The sequence below is a fragment of the Rhea pennata genome, chromosome 2, assembly GCF_028389875.1.
Source record: "Rhea pennata isolate bPtePen1 chromosome 2, bPtePen1.pri, whole genome shotgun sequence".
In the NCBI taxonomy this organism is placed as follows: domain Eukaryota; kingdom Metazoa; phylum Chordata; class Aves; order Rheiformes; family Rheidae; genus Rhea; species Rhea pennata.
In genome coordinates this window covers 31,138,707-31,159,156 of record NC_084664.1, presented here as the reverse complement: position 1 = coordinate 31,159,156, position 20,450 = coordinate 31,138,707, and the positions used below count along the sequence as shown (strand labels likewise).

The following is a 20,450-nucleotide window of genomic DNA, read 5'->3' as shown; positions in this document are numbered from 1 at the left end:
AATGGAGTTTTGGGGGCAGTTGTACTGCCTCAAACATGGCCCTCTTTGAGGTACCGGACAATTCCAAGACAAGAATACAAAAAGCATAAAGATCATTGTGGGGGAAGATCACCACCCAAACCATTCTGTCCTGTGGAAACACATGGCAAAAGCATTTCACCCTACTCCTGCCCACACATAGTATCAGCTCATTCCATGGAGCTGGGCCAATAAGCCATGAAATTCAAGTATATTTGTTTCAGGACCAGTGTGGATTATATGTTTCCAAGAGAGAACCGAGAATCAGACCATGCCCAAGTTCTTAGCTTGGTCCTGGGACATGGCCAGGCTTCCAAGTCACTTTGAGCCATACCTGAGGCTTCTGGTAAAGTTTAGGTTTTAAGTACATGATAAACAAATGCTCTTTTGTTCCTCTTTAACAATCCCTCCATTCAATTAGTTGAGAATTATATTTTAAAAAAAATATCTCCCTAACATGATTGTGCTTTTAAGAAAAAAGTATGATTATGTCCAAAAACAAGCCATCAAGAGTAAGTGGTAATGGAGTGGTAGCTATAGATCCACCGAGATCAAGATGTAATAGAAGCATTTATCCAACCCTTAACTTTGTAACTATTATGCATAGGTACTTCTCCTATCCACTAGTTTTTACAAGAAAAGCATTTCACAATGACTTTGATTTCACATTAAAACATTCTAATCCATGCGGGGAAGTTATCTGCCTGAAGGTGCTAGAGAAAGTGAGTAAAAAAAGATGCAAGACTGTAGAAAACTTGCACAGTCCTGCTAATATGCAGGGAAAACCCAGCTGTCTGTCTTTCCCAGTGGCAATGCTATGGATGGTTTAAAACTGCCGCAGGCAATGAATTTCCTGCATACTATACCACTACGTGCTAGAAAACTCATTTGAGCCAAAGGGATGAAAGTGAATCAGTTTCTCAAGCTTAGTATATCAAAAATTCTTTAAAGAAAACATAGTTTAATGGTGCAGCTTGAAAAACAAAGCAACATCAAGTTCTAGATTAAAAAAACAACCAAACAGTTATGTTATAAATACACAAAGTCTGACAAAACTGTTGATCATAAGTAGGGCACTTTGGGAGCTTCTCATGTTCCAGATTATAGCTCAGATTTAGAATTGGTTTTCTAGTTTTCAAACTAGAATAGTGATCCGAAGGGTTTTGAAATCATCCATTTATAAGCAGACAAGGGCACGTGTGCAGGTGTCATGGCAACGCCGTCAAGGCAGTGCAGAAACTGGCGTTGCTTATGCTGAAGTGTTTCGTTTTTCCTTCATATCTCAGGATTGTCTACTAAATGCTTTTTATTTCATCAAACTAGTGTAAACAAACACAATTCTTGTTAACAATTCACTGTATGAAACCTTTGCAGCAGGTTTGGATCCTTTTGCAAATCTCCAAAGGAACGATTTGCTGCCTGACTTGGATGAAGTTGCATCAGGCAAGCAGCAGCCTCCAGCAGCTCAGTTCATAGCTACAAGTGATAACACTGCCTATGCAGACTGTGTCCATTACACTCAGTAAAGCCCAGCACAGCACCGGTCTGCACCAAAAGGTGTTCGTGTGTCCTTCTGATGAATACCCAAAAGCTGTGCCTCTGAAAGTACCCAGCCAGACCGCCTGGTACCTGCGCTCAGAGCACCGGGTCGCCATGTAGCCCAGAGCCTTCAGTGCCCCCTCGTGCACTATGCACCCTTCCGCAGAGTGCCGGCTGCGAACACGTGCCAGTGATGACACTTTTCCCAGGGTGAATTTCTCTCTGCTTCATATTAAAAAGCACACGTTTGTAGAGGAAGAGAATATGTCTATGTTTGACAGATAAGCCCTAGTAGCACAAAATAAATCAGCAGCGCAGATGAGGAAAGCTCTGTCATGGAGTGCACAGGTTTTGACAATCTCAGAAGTTTCACCCTTCCTCCAGACTTTCACAATCTTTAAAAAGCACCTGCTTATCAGTACGCTTTCTGTAGCATACTGTAAGAGGTCTGATACAGCACAACACAAAAAATTCTGTTATAAAAACTATTCATTATGAATTCACAGCATCAGATAAAATCTGCAGGGACAATTTGCAAATGAGATGCTTACTAAATGTGGTTAATTTCTTTTTAGTCTTCCCTGAAGACTTTCCACAATTAACTGCATCTCTATCACTTACTTATTTCTGAGAGATCAAAAGGTGAGCAGAAATTCCTCCTCTCCGCTTTGCAGAGTGGCTCTCGTGCATATCTTGCACTTATCCCATTTGCAAAACTCTTGTAAGGATCACAAGAAACCTCACATGCACAATAGTTAATTTCGACAACAGCCAGTTCGGTGGATCAGGAAAGGGATTGCCTTTCTACATTATGGAAGAAACCAAACATTGGGTCAAAGCTCCAGAGAATATGATGTCTGGCTTCTTCTTCATCTGTCACTATCTGATTACTTGTAACTAAAATTTAATAAGAAATACAGAAATCTCCATAAGCATCTATTTAGTGTTAAACATTTATATCTGCATTAAATATTTAACAATAAATATTTTAATATAGTATAAAGCTAGACATGTTCTTGTTGCCTTACATTCAGCATCTTTCTGTATTTCTTTGGCAAAAATCAATGCCACACTTTTCACAGAAATATCAAGAATTGCAGGAATTTTAAAGATACAAAGAACCTGTATATGTGAGCTTATGTTAACTTTCACTCACCACCAAGTTACAATGTTTTCCATTAAAATTACAGATCACTATTAAGCACAGTTAAAGTAGAGTATTTCTGGGGTGCAGTACTTTAACATAAATGTATGTGTATGGATGTTAGTACACATCAGTATACCTGTACATGTGTTTTAGTACAAAGAATTACAAAGAAATCAATCAAGTCAAGAAACTTTGAGAATTATGCAGAAAGCAAAAAGAAAGTTTAGGTCATTAAAAATATTACTGTTCATTCACCTGGTTGTATTTTTCAGTAAATAGCCCTTATTGTCCAAAACACTAGTTGAAGAGAAGAAAAAATGCTGCCATGAACTTCAAAGGAATTTTTTCTAGTAAGGCCCAAACTGCTCCAAATCACTAAACTGAACTTAATGCACTCAACCCACAAGGTTTTACAATTTAATTTTTCAAGCAGTACTTTTCTCTGCCTGTGTCAGAATAGGAACAGAAACTCTGCATTTTTATTTTTGCATCTTTCCCAGTGTGAGAATAAGACTCTACATCACAAGAATGTGCAAGGGCAGAATAATATTATCCAAAATCCAGATGCCATGTGAATAGAAACAAAATACTGATTACTGGAACACTGCAGCATTTAGTTATTTATAGACTCCATTCAGACTTCACCACCGCTGAGAGAGCACATGCTAGAATGAGCTTTTTGAACATCCTTTCAGAATACTCGGGAGACCTTTTTTACAAGTCTGGACCACCATCCAGAGAAGAGTTAGTGTATGGACAGATGGATGAAGTAAAATACAGCTGACACACACACACACTCACACACACACTTGAAGGAATCAAGGACTTCTAATCACTTCTCAGATAAAGGAATGTTAAAATGTTTTCCTGTAATGCCCACATTCCCTGTGAGAGCCCTTCTCACAGAAGATCCATCACCTTCAAAGTTGGGGCATTTTGAAACACATGAGACATTGTTTTTAGGGGTCACTTTAAGAAAAAGGAAACTGCTTGTCCCCAGCTGGCATAAACAGTTCATTACATGTGTTTTTCTGGCAGTAAAGATATCAAAACAAACTTCATCAGGAAGTATCACCTTCGCTTTTGACCCCATCAATTAATCAAAACTCTGTGATCTGTTCAATGTGGTTCTGTTTGGAGAGAAAACTATTAGAATATTTTCTTCACAAATAAGCTGGTTTTCGTTCAAAACCTTTTCCTCTCTGCTTTTTTTCAAGGTGAGAAGAAAGACAGAGGCTCCCAAGGAAACACAGCCATACTCAGATCTGCACAGGACTTACTCACAGCACAAAACTGTGCTGATTTGGCTCATTTATCTGGAAGCAAGGTCTCCCTTACAGTCTGTTTTGCCTCCATCCGAGTAGCCAGTTCCCCATTACACCATCACTCTTCCGTGTCTCCCTGTCTCCCTCTCTCTCGTGCTTTTCTGTCTTTTCTCTTTCCTTCCCCTGGTGCACACACAAACTTGCCTATACAAGCCAGCAGCCAAAGGCCACTCTCCAAAAGGTAATTCAAGCTCCTAAACAAACACACTTAACATCTGTGCTTTATCTTCAGAGCTGTTGCTTTTCCTTACTCCAGTGCCAAAAGAAGGCACCTGTACCATTCACCAGTTCAGTGAGGTTTGGCCAGCCACTGACAGGATTTCATCCTCTCCAGAAATGTGTTTACTATTCTATATATTTATTCTTATATGCCAAATCATATGCAGCTGTGTATGTGCTCTTTGCTTCACAGACAATGAGCAAAACCCCAAACCAGTAGACCTCACAGTGTAGGTCTCCTGTTTGGACAAGTCCTTGTGCGGGAGCGGCTGAGAGGTATCCATCCTGCAAAGATCTTTTTTCCAATAAAACCAGAGATGGCAAATTTACGCAAATGTATATTTCTACAAATTTATATAGGCATAGAACTGTGGTGGTACGTTATAAAAAAATAATGTGGCAAGGGGGGTGACATCTTCATCTATCAGACAACTCTGCTGTCAGTGCTCCACCGAGCAGCATGCCCCCTGTCAAAATAAAAGGTGCTTTGCCTTATAAAACATTAGGTTCTTAGGGAAGCAGGCATTGATCCAACAATCCTTCTCACCTGGATTTTCACAGGCAAAAGACAGAAGCTGTGATTTCCCTTAGCTGTTTGTGTCATTTCTGTTGTCTGCAAGGAGAGAAAGGCACCAGCATCTGAAAGCAGAAGTTGACATGGCAGCAACAGTTACAGTGTCTCTGCTCAGAGACAAAACAAGGACGCAGAGGCCCCTTCCTCACTTTCTGCTTTTTTTTTTTTTTTTTTCTGCTCAATAGTCTGCTTTGCAGACTATGCTCAGACTCTTAAAAAAGAGTATTATGAAAATAACAACACTGGTGATAATACTAACATGAGAGTTGTAGAGAGTCATTTCATAAGAATGAAGCTGTGCTGTACAACTACTCAGCTCATGACACAGACACGTAGAAGTTTATTAGGGCCTCCGTTAACTGGTATTTATTCTCTTTCTCAGCTGCACATTTGTGCACACTGTACTTTGACATTTGCTGTCCTGCAAGAGCCATCATAGTGGGCAACTTAACCTTATGTATGAGAAACCATCAGTAAATGTCAAGGGTGAAAAAATCCCCCCTTTTCTTCCTTTTATCAACACACTTGTTAAAAGCTTTTATTTGATATCCAATTTGACCTTGACTTAACTTTCACATGACTCATTAAAGTCAGATTCACAACTCTGTCTGGTATATAATATATGCCATCAAATTTGAATGTGGAGAAGCTACTATTTTCAAAGCAGAAGCACTGATGAGATTGTATGCATCCAATAAGTTTTCTCTCCCCTGTTGGCTCAACTGCCTCGATGCAGTGTCCATTTGTGTCCTTGAATTCATCTGTCTGAGTTACAAGTTGAATTTCTTATCTGCACCTCACACATATTGCTATGTGATTTCTCTATGTTCCTCACAAATATGTGACTATCACTCAAGGAATTTTAATATTGCATAGGTCTGGCATATACATGACACCTAGAACAATGTTAGAAACATAGCTCTCAAAATGAAAGCTGAATGTGACAGCACTTCTGCATATTTTTCCTGTTCTTTGCGTTCCAGCAGATAAAAATTCCTATACTGGAGACATTGCAGAGAGTTTAAAGGCCATGTCTTTGTTTTTCCAGTCATTATATGCATTCCTGAAATAACTATAAAATTAGAGGTTCTATTAAAAAGGAAGTTATTCTGTACTATTATATCCAAAAGAAATATGTAGTGATATAAATTAAACACTAGGCACTAAGCTTTTCTGTGAGGCTACTGAGTCAGAAACAGAAATGCAGATAATTAATGATATATCTGCATTCTGTCTTTGCATACTTACTTCCCTCTCCACCACAAGTCATTAATCTTTAAATGTGTATGAAAAGAACGCATAAGTTAGCACACAAAGAGGGTGTATTAAGGACACTAAATACACTAAGTGGCTCATATGTTGGCATGAGGAACCCATCTTATTCTTCTTATCTCTCCAGGCCACCTCTGCATAGTCACCTTTCTGATCGTGTTCAGGGACATCCAGGAATTTTTAGGTCAAAAGAGTGCCAGCCTCTATTTCAAAGTGTTTCTACTTTTTATAAGCATATATAGATATATTCTTGCTTTTGATGAGCCTATAAAACATTTTGTCTTCTAGTTATGCTTAAATGTCATGAAGGCAAAAAATTATAATTACGAACTGAATCTTGAATTGCTTCTGGCTTCTATTTCTTATAATCTTGTCTCTCCCACAGACAAAATTTTATAGCAAGGAGGAGACATATCTGTACTTTGAAACTAAACAAAGTATTTTAACAAAACTAATTCTGATTAGGAAAATAAATAGTGGGATGAAGGAATGACAGGATCTACCTGTTCTTACTTTATATCTCTCCCAAGATCTTCAAACATTTCAGAAACATGAATCTGTTACATCTCAAAAAAATCTTTGAGAAGTAGGTTACCAAGCAAATTTCAGGGGCAGCACTTGAGTAGCTGGATATTTAAAATTCCTAAGCTCTTCTCTGTACCAAACACCAATCATTTAGCCCAGGTAGAAGAGTTTAAGCATAAGAAAATACCACACAGGCCAAATTTAAGAATCAAGTAACATTTAAGTTGTTCTACCTAATTAAAACAGACTCCAGTTCCTAACAAAAGGCCGAAGCTCCACTTTACATGCTTTAGGCCAGAAATCTCTCTAAATTCTCTTAATTCGTTCGAGTACCCTCACGTGGATTTTCAGGAACTTGAGCTACCTTTTTATTCCAGTTTTCGGTTACAAAGCTCGGCACTGTAAAGCCAGTGTCTCAGGCTCCCAAATTTGTGAAATTTAATGATCCTCTATGCTGTTCTTCCTCAACAGTTTGATCTCAACCATCTTACAGACCTCCACATAACTATCTGAAAGCTCTGCTACTACCTCCCTACTGCAAGAGGATGCTTATTACTCCCAGAAAGCTTCATATTTAACTAGTTTTCTTACTGAATTTCTCCCCTCTGTTTATCTCCTGCCACTGGCCTTGGGTAAAATGACTCCCTTGGCCACATCTTACCCAGAGAAACCTTTGAGTCAGAATTACTGTGATTTGCAGCTTAGGAATTTAAGGCACAAAGAACAGGGTTGATTGAAGATGCCTTCTCTTAATTGCTTTTCAGTGAAAAAATGGATTTTTATAAAAAATGCTTTTCAAAATGTGCCTGACATTTGTGATATATTTTGTCTAAAATCCTTGAAGTGTATAAGTTTTTCGTGAAAGTTGAAAGTTTGCATTAAAATCAGCCAAAAAAACCTAGAGATTTTGGTGGGTTATTTTTGTTGAAAATTTCCACAGAGAAAACAAAAAAGTCAAGATAGCCTTATATATAGGTTAAGCAATCAAGCTATAAAAGAAACCTATGGCTGAGCTAGAAGGCAGTACCCATATTTCCTGACTTTATCTCAGTCATAAGATCATCCCAGTAAATGTTCAGACATGCTAATAAACAAACCTGTAAATTATCTGGGAATAATGCAGTTGATATTTGTAATCCTGAAAAGAAGAAAAGTATTTCACAGCTCTGAAAAATCAGCAAAGGTGTGAGGGGCATATCTACTCAAAATTACATTTAAAAACAATTTGCTCAGATGTATGTGAAAGTAACACCTGTTCTCCAAAAATATTTTATCTCTAACGAAAAAAAGTAAGCATGACTTCTGAATGCTCTTTCTTAGATATACATCTCATAGTAATGAACAAATAGGGAAGATAATACTACACGCGATTGGGATTTTTTTTCAGCAAAAACAGGAAAAAGGGAATAGGAAAAATGGAAGGAGAGAAATAACATCTTAAGAACAGTTTTTTACTGCTTTTAACAGATCTCAAGGTACTAAGGTTTACTAGTCCTGGCATAGAACTATTTGGCCAAAACCACAATGTCTTACATTCAATTAATCAATATTCTAGTTGTATAGGGCCCCTGTGTGAAATACAAGGATGAGGTTCTTCCACCTGATGTAGACAAGGAGTTAAAGGGAAAAAAAAAAAGAGCAGAAAATGTTGGGATCTGGGGACCAAAACGCTACAGGAGGGCTCTAACCATAGGGCGATTCTATTTTGGACAGTATGAGAGAGAATCCGACTCTTTTTCTTTTTTTTTCTTTTTTTTTTCCTCTCCAGAAAAGACTTCAGAAGAGCATGGATTCTTCCTAATGGAAACTAAAGAAAAAAATAAATAAAATTTCTGTGGGTATGAAGACTGATTTCATCTGGCTTTTCAGGCATGAACCAATACTCAACAGAAAACACAGCTGCAAAGATCACAACTCACAAGGCTATCGAGAGCAGCTGTGTTTAAACCCTCAGCCAGCAACGGCCCAGGAAGGCAGCTCCAGCTCTTCCAGAACTGTGTTAAAACTCTTTTGCCAAGAGCAAGTGCCTGGGCTGCCTTTCACTCATGACCCCCCACCGCCTGACCTAGGTCTCAGTCATAAGCACCCCCAAACTCATAGCTTGAAAGGATTTGCCCCTGCTGGGGAGCAGTGATCAAGCACAGGTGTAAACTGCAAGGTAAAAAATGAAATTAAAATTTTACTTATAAATATATCAGTATTGTCAGTAGGCACAATACTGTTGTGAAACATTAAAGAGCAGTGAGCTAGAAAATAAATGAAATAGAAAAACTCCAATGGGACATTTACAAACAGTCAGTGATTAATAATGAGAAGTTCATGGAACTTGGAAACCAGATACAATTTTCTTTTCTTATTTCACTGAAAAACATGGTCACATAGTTATTACAAAAATATTTGAAGAATTAGAGTTTTAAAGCACCCTCTGAAGTTAGACAGATCATTGTCTTTTCTTGGTAAAATCTTTATCAAATTTCAGTTTTTTAAAGTAACTTTTAATGATTCCTTCCTTTTACACTGCCAAAATCACAGGTGCAGATCAAGTTATGTTGATAAGCAAAACAAGTGAATCTAGTTTTTAAAAAAGCAGGTCATTCTTGTTTCTTTTTCCTTTGATTATCTCACTGTAGAGCCTGCTGTCCAAGAATACAATCTGTACTTGTTCCTGGGCTTTTGTTAGTCTGTGTGGCTTTCATTAACACAACATTCATCAACCTTCCCACAGTTTAAAAATAGGAGAACTAGAAAGACACATTTCACAAGTCCCCCAGTAAGTTCAAGCAGAAAACAGTTTTATGTTTCAGATATCCTTCAAGAAAATGTATCAAAAACAATGTTTAACTGCCAATCAAAACTCAACTAAGGTGAAATTCTGCAAATACGATAGCTCACAAAGGAGACTACTGGAGTACGCCAAGTGAAAATGGTCCTGCATCTACAACACCACCATCTTAGCTCATCATAGCTATGCCACAAGTTTTCTTGATTAGTGAGAAAGTTCCTGAAATCTAGCTCTATCATAGCTATTTATTTTGTCCTTATTTAGTAAATACATCACAGAGCATATTAGAAGGCTGCAGAGCATCCTGATTACAGTCAGAACAGAGCCTGACATCAGGGCTAAGCTGATATAAAGCAGGTGCCGCTGGACGTGCTGTTCGGCTCGCCCTCTCTGCCAGGATGTGCCCTCCTGCCTCTTCCCCGCTATTAAATTGAGGGGCCCTGAAGACACAAAGTAAATCAGTTAAGCAGAAAATTAGCCCTGTTGAGAAAAAGAAAAAAAAAATAAAAGTGCTGTCTTATCTCTGATTACCTTGGGAACCCTGCAGGCAAAGAAGGCACTATCTATGGATCCGTGCATGGTAGTAACCTGTCATAGGGAAGGTGAGCAGGCAAACTCTATCTAGGGTCACTTGCCCACTAGATCAACTCGGATGTAAAGTCAAACTGCTCTCCGGCTGTAAATGGTGCAGACTCATTCGAGTTCCTTTTGCCAGAGGACAAATCAAGACTGTGGAGTCCAGGGGTATATGGGTCTTGTGAATCATTGACACTAAAGGTAGAATAGGTGTTGTGCGTGAGGTGGAAAGAAAGCAGCAAAAGGATAGTCTAATGGCTGGGGGTCTGACTGGCAATGAGATTCGGAGAACTGAGAAAGTTCTGTCCCAACCATGTAGTCTGCATGTGATGAGAAAGAGGTCATTAAGGCAGCTCCTCAAATACGGTCAGTACTTGTGTGCCCCTCATTTTCTAGGTGCTTGGTCCAAGTTGCTTATGTGGCAACTGGAGCTTCACAGAAATTTTCTAAGAGGAAGTATTTTCCATCTGAAAATCCTAATCCAAAGAAGCATAGCCTGAAGTGGGAGCTGCAGCCCGGCTGGTGCCTGTGCAGGTCCCAGCTCTGCGCCCCGAGCCTCACAGCCTGCCTCACTCTCTGCCAGGGAGCTGCAGCCTCGTCACTGCCTGCCAGCCAGGGCTCCCACCTTGCAGGTCTTCCTTCCTCAGCAGCTGTCTTTGCTCATGGTAGCAGGAGGGCAACATGAGTGTTACCCTAAAACGTCTCTGTGAGGTAAGGGTGCACAAAACTCACTAGGCACCAACGCTAAACTCAGCAAAACCATGTATTTTGCACTAGAATTACCAGGAAACTCAAGGTCTGATTCACTATATCATTATTGCAGACTTTCGACAGGATAATTTCTCAGGATACCTTCACACAAACAGCAGTCACACAATCATAAATTATTTCTGCGGTCTTTCCTAAGTGGTATTGCACACCATCTAAGATGCAGACCCCTCAGATGCTCTCAATGTACTTGACCAAGCGTGAAGGAAGACCAGCTGAACCCCCTGAGGCTCCTCTTGCACGTTCTCTTGGAAACGGTATCTCTTAGCTCATAGTAGGTAATTATCCATACCAACAATTAAAAGGGGGTGAATTTTTCAGAGACCTTATTTAATGTATTGAGATCTTTAGTGGCCATTAACTGACAAGGCTATTTGTAAACTTATTTATGCGTATGACTGTAACTTAAAGGGTCATCCATCTAAATAATCTATGTATACTGTTGCCAGAGTTTATAAATATATATCAAAATATAGTTCCAATACAATTAACTAGCTCCACCTGGTTAACACTGTCTAACATAACCCAGCAAACAAATCAGAAAAATGAAAAGTCTATGTTAAGTTTTAATTTGGAGCTTCATGAATGACTGACCTTCAATAAAAGGGTGTTGTCAGTGTGATAACAGTGCATACTTTAGCACTTTGCACCTATAGAGTACCAATTAAGCTTCAAATTTTACGTTTTTCCAAATTCTTTAATATCACCTTTTTATGCTTTTAGCTTTTGTTTCAAACAATAACCCTTTGCCAAGAAAGTCATGCTTGTTAGGTATATATATATATACACCCTGTGAAGAGAGAGAGAAAAGAAAAGAAGCAACTCGAAAGAAAAAATTTGTGGAGGCCTAAAAATGTGTCTCCTCTTCCATACAATTGCCAGAAAAACCATTCCAGAATGGGAAAGGATGGTATTTTAGACTTGGCCGGTTCTGGATTCAGAAGAAATGTAAGCTGGTTTAAAGCCAACTCTGGCTTCCTTTCTTGAGCTCCTAGGATGCTCACTAAGCCTGTGTGTGTGTGTGTTTAAGACAAATAGATCCTTGCTTGCTGTAATATGAGTTATTCCAGTAAATTATTTACACAATATTTAAAATGGATTATGAAAATAGCTATATTTAGTTTGCAGCTCTAAATGTTACATCCTTTCCTCACCATAGTAACATAAATGTCTTTTAAAGAAAGAGTGGAGGGGAAAGTGCTAGAATTCTTATACTGAGGAGACTAAGAAAGAGAGAAAGTGCTCACTTCACAAGCTTATGAACTTCAGGTAGTAATTACAAAAAAATACTATAATTGCATGTATTCTGCTTACTGCTTTTGGTAATACTGCATTACAAGCCTAGATAGAAAGAGTGAACATTCAGTGAAAAGGGAATACCTCATTTTTTCAAACTTAAATTACATAGTAAATTATGTAGCTACATTTCATGCTGTCTCAACAACAAAATTTAAGGCAAGTTTCTTGGAATGGAAAAGAAAATAAACCAGATCTTCAGTATATCATGGCTACTTTGTGATGGATGGATAGCTTGCAGAACATTTGGTGTAAGAACAGAAAGATTCTGTTCATTAGAGTGAAGGTATAATAATGATGAATAGGTCCTTCACAACTGATAATCTAAGCCAGAATAAAAACTGCTAATGGAAGAAAAGGATGATGAAGTTATGGCCTGCAGTCAGCTAGCATAATTTATGTTCCCTTAGCTTTCACTGAGAGATTTTATGTACAACCACAAGACTCAGGAAGGGGAGTTTTGCAACGTAGAACCAAAGTTTACGTTTTTACTGTATCATTAGTGGCTAGGCCAGGGATCAAGGTAGTGCCAAGTGTTTTGCCTACAGTTCTGCCTAGCCACACCATTAAGATACAGGCAGCCTGCTGTTCAGGGCAAAATATCTTTGCTACACAAAGGCAATATTGGCCAACACCTTCCACTCTCCTAAGAGCAAATGACAATGCTGCCAGGCAAGGACAATGTCATCTGCTCTTCTTAGAAAGACATAAAGGATACATGAGGGGTGCACAGACTGCAGGTAAGACTGAGTTCATTAACTGTGCCTTATTGTGTTTGCCTGAGCCTAAATCCGAGTATAGGCTTATAAGACCTATCTCATAGACACTAAGAGGGACAAAGTGTTAGGCTTAATTGCAGACACCTTCAGTGTAGTCATCTAAAACTAGGAGAGATGAAACCCCACTGGATAACTTTAAACTTGCTCTTGAAATGCAGTATTGTTGATGTAGCTAATGTCTTTTTCATTTGATAGTATTACTCGGAAAAAAAAAAAAAAAAAAAAAAGTCTTATGAGTCTTTCATACCCATACCCCATTTACATCAATCAATGATTCCACACCGCCTAAATACAATCAACAAAATTCTTGGGAAAACACATGTCTACTAACTATTACTTTGGAAGAATGTTGTGGAGCTGGCCATCCATGTTTAACATGAGATTCACTGTCTCAACACAAAGCAAAATGACTCCATATGGCCTAAGAAGGGATTAGAGTGTCTTGCAGCGTTGTGTGCTATTATTATAGGATGTACTGTGAGTACACAAAGAACTGAATCATGATCACATCACACACCCACTCCCAATGATTCTTTATTTACCTGTAGATTATCAGCAATCATCATCCAGAGTTCTTTCCAATATAGCTGTAGATCTTTCATGACCTTCTTGTCTGTAAAGTCCACATCTCTAATATTTATTGTAGTGATAAGGGGTAGGCCAAGATTAGTGACCTCAATATATCAAGTACTTTGGCTAAATAGATTCCAACTATTTCAGCATTGCTTCACTAACACCACAATATTAAAAATGCCTTGTCAGCGACAGAGGTTTTACTTGGCTCAGTGCTCTCCTCGATACACAAAAGAAAATCACTGTGAAGTACAAGACGGTGGACATTCATTTTAAGCTATGCAATAATGCAATATGGGTTTATTTTTCAAAATTATTATGGCTGAAAGGAAAATAGGACTAGGAAGCAGCTTTAGAAGAAGAAAAAGAAATTAAATAATCTGTCCTTTTTAACGAATTTTCTGTTAGCGTTGCTACGGTAAGGAGGACAAACACCTTGTTATTATATGCAAGTCCTTTGAAAATAGGCCTACAAACACTTTTGCTTTTCCTTTTAATTTCACTGCAACAAAAGTAAACTCAGTCTTGAAAATACCAGGCAACAGGACAGCCTATGTAGGTGTTTATACTGCTATAGAGCTGGCCTAATTAAAAGTACAAAAACACAAAATAAATGCACCTCACAACAGTGCTCTAGAACAGAATTATTGTGAGACACAGGTTTGGATAGCCTGCCCCGCACCCTTACTTATAGCTGCAGATGGATTGGAGGCTTGCTAGACTTTCATAGCTGGGAATTTTCGCCTTGTGAGGAAATATGTCAGTGGTGTAAAGTCTCTCCATTCCAACCCTACACTCCCTCCTTCAAAAACTGTAGGGGCCTTGAACAAACTCTTCTAAGGAACGTATAGCTGTTTGGAAGCCCACTGACCAGGAATACCTTCTGCAGAAGTCTCAGGCTATTCCAATTTCTGTTACAAGCACTAGACTTGTAGTCTGAGAATCTGAGTGTAGTTTCATGCCCTTCTCAGTCACAAAATTGGTGTAAGGAGTTGAAACTGGTATATAAAGTTTCCCAAACAGCTGGTTCTCCTCCTTTGCACAAATCTATCTTGATAGATAGCTGATTATGACAGTGGCCGTACAGTAGCAAACTGAGTTTGAAAATCCTTGCTTTATCATTTTTATTATAGTAGTATGTCTCCAGAGAATAAAATCTTGTAGCTTACATATCTCTTTAACATACTAAATGTTGTAGAAGTCTTTGTCTTTTGCAAACACACTTAGCAGTAACTCAGTTCTGTATGTTCTATATGCCACAGATGTTTGTATTCTTTTCTTGCCCGGGCAAAGCAATCCAATGAAAACATGTCTGAATGAAAACTCATTTCATGATAGCCCTGTAACAGTTAAATGATAAAAACTAGATTCTTGAAAGAATAATCACCTTCAGTGACTGATCATAGCTTTTCAGAAGAATGATTCAACATCTTGTTTCTAAGCAGTCTAAGCACTGTTTGAGAGCCAGATTTCCAAAAATTAATTTTGATTGTCCTTCTGTGATAAGTTCTGATTCTTGCCATTCAGAGCTATTGATGTTTTATTATTCTTATTTCTGAGTCAGGCTGGACTGTTTGGGGATTCAGTTTCAGTTTCAGACAGTGTAAATTTCAACATTTAAGAAATCTTTACACTGTTCACTGGACCACTAGATCAGCTCTATTTTTCAATTTTATTGAGAACAGCTGGCTTAAGAAGCAATTCCTAAATTTAGACTACAAGTAGATTGCTGGAGAAATAATTAGGTATTGTTACATGGTTAAAAAAATAAGACTGTCAAAGACTCATCCCACTCTTAGTAGGGGTGTGGATAATTACATACTCATTTCAATGTAACTGAGCTGGATCAGTTACTGTAATACACAGCATACTGGAACAAAAGAAATCTGTTTCAAATAAGAGTAATAGCAAAAAAAAAAAAAAAAAAAAAAAAAAAGACTTCAGCATATCAGCTGACTCTTCAGCCTTTGCATGACTGGATTCAGTGTTCAACATACCTTTCTCTCGTAAGTCAAATTTCCATTTCCCTTCATACTCATCAGCAATTCTGGTCAGTATAGGATTTTCATATCTTTTTCTGGGATTTTCCAGAATTAAACATGTGTCCATATTCTGCATATATGTCAAGTCTGAGCCCTCTGAATTAAAAATTTACTATGCAGTAAATCTGGCACAAAACAGAAGCACCAGATTTGTTAGAAGCATGAATCCTATCTTTTCTTTTCTCTTTTCTCTTTTCTCTCTCTCTCTCTCTCTTTTTTTTTTTTTTTTTTTTTTTTTCTGCCTGGCTGTAGCCCAGTCAGATATGTAGAAATTCCAGGCAGTGCACAAAATTCTTGAATTCTGTCTGATCAAAAATACCTGATGGAGAATGAGCATGGTGTAAGGAAACCTATGGGTATCCCTAGATCAACAGGAGTACGAACATGTAGCTGTTGCTTCTGCTGGTCTGCTGGTGTGATAACACATCAGACCAGTAAGCCTGTAAAATCTGATATTCTGCTTCTATCTCTGACCAATTCCACAATTTAAACATTGGAAAAGAAATTTTCTCTGACTGCTCTGATGTTACATTTAGATCCAGAAATCTGCAACATGATTACCTGTTTCCTCTCCTATGCTTGCTGATATCTATTACCTAATTTCAGCAGTAATAGTCAGCTAGTCACTTAATTTTTTAAAAGAATAATTTTCCTTTTAACAAACAGCATAATAAGAAAAGCCTAAAGGCCCTTTTCCTGTTTCATGGAACACAGATCTCAGGTTTGGTCCACCATAAAATGTCAAAACCAAACTTGTTATATTGTCTAAAATTAGTTAGCACTATTATTGTTCATGGCAGTGTGTTCCACAAACTAATAGTATACTGTGTGGAATATGTTTGACATTTTCTAAAACTGGCTTTATCCTGGGATTTAAAGCAGCATGTTCATCAAAACTGCTGTAAATTTTTCCCATTTTAGAGTCAATATAGATTTAAGAAGATGTGATCATCTTCTCCTAGAATAGTATAAAGAACATAAATAAGAAGAGGGTTGCATTTACATCAGGGAGAAGATAAGAAGCACATCACAGAAGATTGTCACTTCTGTGAATGCATCTACTAGGACAGTCTTGCTTTTCACACTGTATAAAATCTGTGTTGATGTGAAACATGATGATATGAAAAACATAGATGTGAAATCAGAATTTTAGTACAAAATTACTGTAATGTGTCAAACATTCTCTGACATACTCTGTTGTCTTCTGAAATAATCCCATCAAGCAGTGCTTAAAAAAAATACAAGTGATCTTATTCAGATTGGATTAAGTTCAGAAAATACAGTATGAGGGATACTAACTTGTAAATTAGTAAGTTACGTAAGCACTTGTCTCCAAATTCCAAGTCCTTGCTGTTACCCATAGATTATTTCTTTTAGCGTTATTGTCCATATTTAAAAGCACGTGGATTATTCATATCAGAGAGACATTTCTGGACCCCCCTCCCAAACTGCATAAGGCACTCCTTTTGGATTGGGACCATCAGATGGTGGGGAAATAGTAAGCCTTCCCGGAAAAGGAATGACTCTAAATAGCTCCTGCACAGAAAATTTCTCTCTCATAGTTACTGAATGGCAGGTACAGCCTCAGTCTGTCTCCACTGTAATAACCATACAACTCTGAACGAACTCTTTGGAAGTGGGAGCAGAATGAGTTTAGACCTGTTATTTCCTGGGAAATAAAATTCGACAAAATTCTCACTAATTTAAACACAGGGAAAATAATCATACCCTTCTGCCTGCATGAAAGAGAGGAAGAACTCAGAGGGAGTCCATAAAATGAAAATGTTGTTTTGATGGAATAACAAAGGTGACTAGAGTAAAATACTTTTAACCTAGAACTGATCAATATTAAACTTTTTTTTTTTTTTTTTTTTTTTTTTTTTCTGGATGATTTTCCAACCTGGACAATCCCTGGGTCCATTTACTTCACAGTTTCATAAATTGTTGCACTGGCACAGCTTGAAGGATGGCATGCAGGCGGTAATGCGGCTAGGGGTTATGGATGGAGGACACTGTCAGATTGCCCAGGATATGCTTAAGCCAAGCTGTCACTGTAAGAAATGTCTATACTCTTAGACACTGCTTCTTCCTCCTTTCCACAACTCAGGAACCAGGAGTGACATTTTGCAGATTGAATCTCTTGCTGCCAACCAAACAGGGTGACACCTCTCTCCTCCTTCCCCTGCCCCACTGATTTCAGTACCCTGGAGACGGTTTAGCTCACTAATCCATCAGAAAACTACAGAGCAAAAAAAGAATGACAGATTTGTGTTAGGTCAGGGCAGGCAGCATGTGAAACCTCACCCTGAGTGTCTAGTTCTGACACATTTGCAATGTCTGTTGATTAATGCAGGTATTTTTATTTAAAAAATAAAAAAGCAGAATTTCTCCCTTGGCATTCCTACTTCTGTGTAGTCTCTGAGTTTTTTATACAGGCCCCTCATCTTTCTCCATCTAGTTTGATGTGTGAGCTTTAAATGTATGTGGTTGATGAGATGGGACACAGCCAGGGAACAAGCTCATTGTCACCCAGTGCCAGCTCCTTGTCATTACGCCGTTTCACTGGGATGCCACCGGCACAATCCTCTTTCCTCTTTCACTAGGGAGGAGGTGCACAGCTGACGCCCAGACTGCCTCTGTCAGAAGAAACAGCCTTCCTCTCCCTTCCTCCAGCGCTGAAGGAATTCAGCATTCTGCTCATGCTCAGAAAGTGGTGTCAGAGTCAATGGAAACAGCTCTGGTGGGTTCACAGGTCATACAAAAAGTCTGAAAAAACAAACAAAAAAAAAGCAGAAATGAGTGAGAAGCATGCTGTACATTTCAGTCTAGGTGAGTTAGGTCAGGAATTCTGCAGGTGACCTGGACAAGTGTGTGAGTTAGCTTACTCCACTAAGAGATGGCATTGCAATGCTAAATTCAAATTTGCACACAGTATGCTAGCAAGTATATCAACCTGTAAAGGCCAATTGGGGGCATGGATTTTTTTTTTTTTTTTGTCAGTTTTTTAACTGATTTTAAATGATGTGGGGGGCTTTGGCACTTGCAGAAAACCAGAAGTTTGAGAGCTATGAAAATATTTCCTTTTCTTGAAAGACAAACCTGCACTGAGGTGAGGGAAAGTCTTTTAATCTGGATCTGGGGAGTTGCTCTGTGATGATCTCAGCAGAGCCCAAGGCTGTTCCATTTTAGTTAGCAGGCATGTTGAGTCAGATGTCTTACCTGTTTCTAAAATGTTACCTGCCCTTGTGTAACCTCTAATTATACATTTCAGTGAGAGTCTTCATAAACTGCATTGCAGCTGGCTCTGTTTATGCATTGTAAGTTTTTAAATGGTTCAGGAACTCCGATGCACATGCCTTTTTCTTTTGTGTTTATCAGCCTTTTGTCCTTCTGAACTTTCTCTATTACTGGATGCCCCTACCTGAATTCAAGCAAGATGAATTCTTAAAAAAAAAAAAAAAAAAAAAAAAAAAAAAAGGTTTCAATCTGTGGGGTACTTCAGCAGTACTTCAGCTTGGAAAAACACTTACTAGTGTTTTTACTAAAACTTACTAGTGTATGAGGAAGCATTTAAGAATCCAAGTTATAAAAGAAATTAGAAATATGCAAGTGATTACAGCAGAGCAAAACCGTGCATCAGTAAAACCATAACAGTAAGAGGAAGCAGTCCACCTCCTTGAAACGGACTGCCCCCTTTCCTGACCCTTTCCCTGGAAGCCAGATATCATTCTGCTGGTGTATTTCCACCTCACCTTGCAACATTGTCACCCAGTTAGGCAATAGTGCAATGCAAGAGCACTGGGGTTTGATGCAAGATTTCTGCTGCCAAGTTCAAAAGGACAAAGGTTTGCAGGGCTTCCCCACCTAACATTTTCCCACTCACGGCCACAGGGATCTTTGAAAATGAATACGCTCACTATTCCAGTTATATACGTTTTTTAAAAAATGATTCTGCTTGGAGAACAGCAGGTCTGACATCAGGATACCTGATGCATTCCCAGGTACACGTACTATACTCACAAATCCCTACGTGCCTGCCACTTTTTGCTCTTCCTTTAATGCTTCCCTCAGTAATAGCATGGAAACCCAGGTAAACCGCACCGCACCCACTCTGCTGGAAGGTGGCACCCCAGCAGCCTTGACACTACGGCAGTAATTCGGAGGCTTGGGGTAATGTTTCGAAGGCCAGCCAAGCTCTTGTGCACCCCTTCTAGTAACTCCAGTGAAAGCAAAACAAGTTCAAAGTGTTCAGTTCACTCTCTAGAAAAAACAGATACTGCAGACTATTAAATGAGCAGGCTATTAATTGAGGATTACCAAGGGAGATATTTAAATTCAAATACATATATGCTTATTGACTTGTGAGTGTATGTGTGTTTACGTACACGCACACATATATATACACACACAAAATTTGCCCTTTCACACAACAAACAAAAGACTGAGACAAAAAGTCTGTTACTACTCAAAGACAGTGGTTGGCAAACGCACAAAAGGGAAAATTAGAAGCATTCATTTTCCCAGTCTCCTGTCCTGCAGGCACCTGTACAGGGTGGAGTATTAATCTACAGTGTTTGAAAAATTCAAAATAAAGGCCTAGAGAAAGGTTATTGACTGGAGGAAAAAAGAAAAAAAATTGTTGAAAGAAAAAACTCCTTTGGTCAGGAATGAAAGAGTAATAATGAGAAATACAGAGATCAGTGTCTAAGGTTAGGCAGAAACTAGAATAAGACTAGTATAATAAATTACATATAGATATAATGTGGCTTGAAAGCAAAGCCATTTCTCTCTCTTTAAAGGAGAGAGAAAACAGCGTTTTTGTAACATTATTTCCAATGTTAAGGCGTTACCCACCTTCCCCTGCCTGCCACACACCTCAGAGTTTTCAGATACATCTGATAAACAAAGCACCTCTACAGCTAAATTGTGGCAAACAAGATGTACCAAAAATGTAATCAATTCTGCTCTACATGGACCTTGTCAGAAAATGAGAGCCCTAGTTCATGCATACACAC

General features: G+C 38.6%; 1 long non-coding RNA gene across 2 annotated transcripts in view; it reads right to left on the bottom strand.

The window, feature by feature from the left end:
- Positions 1-17,773: 17,773 nt before the first annotated feature.
- The window catches only part of LOC134136064 (uncharacterized), a 42,741-nt gene continuing 40,064 nt past the window's right edge, over positions 17,774-20,450 (bottom strand). For both annotated transcript variants that reach the window (XR_009957418.1, XR_009957419.1), the window contains one exon: positions 17,774-18,201. This is a non-coding gene — a long non-coding RNA (uncharacterized LOC134136064). The remainder of the gene's footprint in view (positions 18,202-20,450) is intronic.